Source organism: Equus asinus, unplaced genomic scaffold, assembly GCF_041296235.1.
Source record: "Equus asinus isolate D_3611 breed Donkey unplaced genomic scaffold, EquAss-T2T_v2 contig_814, whole genome shotgun sequence".
Taxonomy (NCBI): Eukaryota; Metazoa; Chordata; class Mammalia; order Perissodactyla; family Equidae; genus Equus; species Equus asinus.
The window spans coordinates 14467-20000 of NW_027225532.1; positions in this window are offsets into that span (position 1 = coordinate 14467).

The following is a 5534-nucleotide window of genomic DNA, read 5'->3' on the forward strand; positions in this document are numbered from 1 at the left end:
GTTGAGTTTGCACGCTCCGCTTCAGCGGCCCGGGGCTTGGAAGGTTCGGATCCTGGGCTCGGACACGGCACCGCTCATCAAACCACGCTGAGGTGGCGTCCCACACGGCAGAACCAGAGGGACCCTCAAAGAGAATATAGAACTAGGTACTGGGGTGCTCTGGGGAGAAGAAGAAGAAGGAGGAGGAATAAAAAGAAAAGAAAAGATTGGCAATGAGCTCGGGTGCCAGTCTTTAAAAAAAAAAAAAAAAAAGAGGAAGAAAGATGGACAAACAGGAACGAATCCCACTGACGGCACCTCCAAATGGTGGGGGGCAGGGGGGTGGGGGGGGTGGGGAGTGGCATCATCGGGCCAAGGGTGACTCTAAGCGTGATCCCGCGGTTGTGTTATTTGACATTTTATCGAATCGATTTATTATTTTATTTTTGAGGAAGATGAGCCCTGAGCGAACATCTGCCACCAATCCTCCTCTGTCGGCCGAGGAAGACTGGCCCTGAGCTGACATCCGTGCCCATCCCCCTCTACTTTCCAGGTGGGACGCCTGCCACAGCGTGGCTCGCCAAGCGGTGCCGGGTCCTGCGCCCGGGATCCGGACCGGCGAACCCGGGGCCGGCGGAGCAGAACGTGCGAACTTCACCGCCGCGCCACCGGGCCGGCCCCCGGAGTTGTTTTGAAAATCCAGTAAGGGGCTGGCCCCGTGGCCGAGTGGTTAAGTTCGCGCGCTCCGCTGCAGGCAGCCCAGTGTTTCATCGGTTCGTTCGGATCCCGGGCGCGGACACGGCACTGCTCATCAAACCACGCTGAGGCGGCGTCCCACATACCACCGCTAGAAGGACCCACCGCGAAGAACACACAACTACGTACCGGGGGGCTTTGGGGAGAAAAAGGAAAGACAAAAAATAAAATCTTCCAAACTCCAATAAAACTTTGAGTGAAGACGACGAGGAGGATGCGAAACGTATCTCACGCCTCCGAGCCGAGCCGTCCGTTTAGGTTTAGGAAGGGGGACGAGGACCCTTTGTAAGCGACATCCCTTTTTAAGCACCATTCTAAACCACAGAACAGAACTCCCTCTCCTCGACCCGGAGCGAGGAGGTTCCTGGGTGTGTCAGAGAGGGTCACGTCCTCTGCAGCACGAACGAACCGCCAGGGTTCGGCCACGGGAAAGAATTTCTTCCTCTCCAGGGGGACTAAAAGTCACCGACGGCAGCGGGCGTAGGTGCTATCCTTCCCGTCCAGGAAAGGCAGGGAGAACTTCAGCCGTGAAGAGAAGGAGGTCTTCCTCACTCCCCGTTTTGGGAGGGCCCCTTTGGCAGGGGAGTTTTGTCTCCTGATTTCAAGTCAGGAAGAAAAGGGAGAGAGAGAGAGAGAGAGAGAGAGAGAGAGAGAGAGAGAGTGTGTGTCCTTCTCGTGCCAGGTCGGTCTGAGGGGGACCTCCTCTGGTTTCCTCCCTTCCCAGGGAACGCCGTTCGCTCCTTCTTCTAGAAAAAGCTCCCAAAGCACCACCGCCCAGGATGGTCGACCTACGCCCATCGTCCCTCCTTTCCCAATCATTTCTACCGCGACAGAGGGACAGAGGCCCCTGCCCCATCCCCATCCCCACCCCCACCCCCATCGCCTGCCTCCTTGATGGCCAAAGGAGCTGCCTCTGAGAATGGAACGGGGCTTGGAAACCTTCTAGAGGGGTGACTCTCACCTGCCTGCCTGCTGGGAAAAGCACCACGCTGTCCATCGGACTGCTCTTTTGGGCAAACGTAGGCGTGCCACATAGCGATCGACAGCTATGGCGGGGGGGGGGGGCGGGGTGGCGTGGTGGTGCCCAGGATCCACGACACGTGACGGCTGCGGAGCACGACAGCCCTAAGACCTTGAGGGAGACGGGGTGGCGCGTGAATCCTTTCGGAACGAGAACGACAGGAAACGCTGACGGGGACGTGTTCTCCTCTCGAGAACACACCAACGCCTCGCACGGTGTCTGACCCGGGGTGCCTCTGACTTTTGTCATCAGAGACGATCCTCTCGACCGCCCCTCACGCTTTGGGGAAAAGGGGAGAGGGACTCGGTAGCACGGGAAAAGCCATCCATCCGCCCTTCCTTTCCGTCTTCACGGCTCCTTCTCGTGGAAAACGAGGAAGCCGTCCGGAGGAACGGAACACTGACCCGGGCCAAAGCGTGGCCCAGCCTGAGCCTCCAAAACCTTCTGCTAAGTGAGAGGTGCCAGACATCCAAGGCGACCTACGTTGCGATTCCACACAGAGGAGAGAGCTAGAACGGTCCAACCCTAGAGGGCGACAGCAGATGGCGGCGGCGGCGGCGGCGGCAGCGGTGGTGGTGATCGTGGTGGGGCAGATCCGGGAGTGGGGCCGTTTTTTCTTTCGGGGGGAGGGGATGGAAACGGAAACCTTCTGGAAATAGATAGCCATGACGGATGCGCCACCTTGGGGAGAGAGACTCCCGAAGGCCACTGGCTTGTGCCCCGTGGAAAGGATGGATTCGGTGGGATGGGAATTCTACCTCCGTGTAGAGCGTGTGGTAAACCACGAGGTAGGTGGGTGGGTGGGTGGGTGGGTGGCCTCCCTGCCTCGCCTCCACCTAGACGTCCACACACAGAGACCGACGAGGGAGGGAGGGAGGGAGGGAGGGAGGGAGGGAGGGAGGGAGGGAGGGAGACAAGACGGACAGAGGCCGAGGCCGAGGCCGAGGCAGTGAGCGAGTAAGTGATCGACCCTGGCCATAGGGATTCCTCAGAGGGCGTCTCTTGGCTCCCCAAACGAAGAATGTGTGTGGAGATCGAGAAAGATCACCGACCTAGGAGAACCAGCAAGACTTCCTCACCCGCCAGAGAGCCGCTGGGCCCCTGCCGTCCCTGCCACCGCCACCCCTACCCCTCGCCTTTGGCAGCGACGCCAACGAAAGGCAGGCAGACGAGTGGGAGAGTCGTGTGGTGGTGTCCCCCAAGGAAGGTGGGTCCATGCCGACGAGCGGTCGTCGGCGTGTGGAAAAGCCAGAGGCGGGCTGACTAGAAGGAGGGCGTCCTGGAGGAAGGGACCAGGGTGTGAGGGAGAGAGGCCTGTTCCTCTTCCCCTGTCGGCCCCAAGTCAGGGGCCCAAAGGAGGAAAGCTGTCCGTTCCTTTCCGACTCGGACGGTTCGGGCGGAACCGACCGATCCCCGCGGCAGCGCAGTCGGGGCTTTCTGGACCAGAACCCCTCTCTCTGTCGCCTTTCGACCACACGCACGCTTTAGAGGCCAAGGGAAAATGGATCGGGTCTCTCTGTCTCTCTCCCTAGAAAACAAGGGGCCGGGGGCCGAGCCCGTGGACGAGCGGTCAAGTATGCGCCCCCCACCCCGGCCCCCGGCTTCGACGGCCCAGGTTTTCACCGGTTCGGATCCTGGGCGCAGCCCCAGACCCAGCATCGCCCTTCAAGCCACGCCGAGGCGGCGTCCCACATAGCAGAAACGCGAAAGACCTACCACTGGAACCTACAACTATGGACGGGACGGGACGGGGCGGGGCGGGGCGGGGCGGGGCGGGGGTGGGGGGGGCGGCTTTGGGGAGCAGGAAGAAAGAAAAAATAAAAGAAACACAAGGACGGTCATCGCGATAGTTCTTTCCACTTCCATCCATATGTTAACAGGACCCAAGTTTCCCGACCTCCATTTGGATGTATGTTAACTAAATGGAGAAGCTATTCAAAGGACTCCTCTAAAGAAGTCCACGTTCTTCTTTCTAAATGATAATGAAAATCATTGTCACCACCGCTCTTCCGACCCTCCATGTCCAGACGGCCTCCCGCCCCTCCCCTATCCCCAACTCCCACCCCGCCCCGCGCCGACCCCCGACCCCGGCATTCTCCACGCCCACCTTTCCCTCTCCACTCCTACCCCCCCGTCCCCCGCCGCCCGGGACACCGCACCCCGCGCCCCCCCCCCCCAATCCAGGCCGGGCCACCTGGTCGACCTCCTCGAACACTATATAAGAGGATGCCGGGCAGCAGGTGGCGCCCGACAAGCGGCCTCCTCACAGGCCGGACGGATCAGCCTCGCGGGGGCGGGCGATGGGGAGGCGTTCGTCCAGGTCAGGTCAGGTCGGGGGAGGGAGGATGCCGCGCCGGCCGGCCTGGTGCGTGGCCTGGTCCCGATCCACCCCGCGTCTCGTTTCTCGGGCCGGGACGAGTACAGCCGGGGAGGCCGACTCGGTCACGGAAAGCGGCCTTGGGGAGGTTTTGGCGAACGTCCCTGTCCCAGGGCCGTCTGCCGACTAGGGGACGGAGTCCTCCTCCATGCTCCTTCTCGCCCCCAGTCGGGCGGGTTGTGGGTCGCGCGGTCGACTTGTCCATTTCCCCGGAGGCATCCTGCCTGCCGGGGCTCCCTCCCTCGGGCCGGTGCGAGCGGTCTTCGGGCGGCCCGGGAATTTGGGCCGCAGCGAACGAACGAACGAAGCCCGTCCCTCCTGCGTCGGCACCGATGAGACACAGCCCTGGTGGATGGAGCCGCTTTCCTCGGGTTTCCTTTTGCTTTCGGCCGCTGCTGCCACCAAACCTCCCTAAACGATAGGAATGAAAACGGGAACCGTTGGCATAATAAAAGCGTTTTGGTTGGCGTGTTTCTTGGCTTTTGGGGACTCGAGAGGTATGATGGATGATCTCCGATTGACGTTTGGAAGGTCTATTTCATCCCAGTCGCACGAACCCCGAAAACGTGGCGGCTGGACGAGGGAGGGAGGGAGGGAGGGAGGGAGGGAGGGAGGGAGGCCAACCACGGGATTTCCGCACGACCAGCTGATGGACACGAGCGCCCCGTGAGCCGGGCGGAGGGCAGCCGCCCGGGTCTCGCAGCTACGTGCCCGCGGAACCCTCGGGACTGCGAGAAGCCGGAGCGACCCGCAGCCATGTGGCGCTCGGCGCGGACATCTGGTCGACCCGCGCGCCACGGGACCCGGGGCCCGAGTCCGGGCCGGGCCGCCGGTCGACCCGGCAGGGCGGCTGCCCCGGGGGCCTCGCGGCTGCTCGTCCGCAGCCTCCAGGGAGCCCTCGGGGCTCCGAGAAGGCCGAGCGCCCCGCGGCCCCACGGCCCCGCGGCGCTCGGTGCGGACATCTGGTCGACCCGCTCCCCCCCCCCCCCCCCCGAGACACGGGGGTCGGGTCGCCGGTCGACCCGGCAGGGCGGCGGCCACGGCGGCCTCGCCGCTGCTCGTCCGCCGGGTCGCCGGAGCCCTCGAGCCTCCGAGAAGGCCGAGCGCCCTGCGGTCCCGCGGCGCTCGGCGCGGACATCTGGTCGACCCGCGCGCCGCCGGACCCCGTGGCTACGAGTCCGCGGGGCCTTCGGAGCCGACAGAGGGCCGGGAGCGCACCCAGAGCACCCAGAGCACCCAGAGCCCCGGGACCCGGCCCCGAGCACCGCGGACATCTGGTCGACCCGCGCGCCCCAGTCCGGGGACCAAGTCCGGGCCGGACAGCTGGTCGACCCGGCAGGGCGGCGGCCCCGGCGGCCTCCAGGGAGCCCTCGGGGCTCCGAGAAGGCCGAGCGCCCCGCG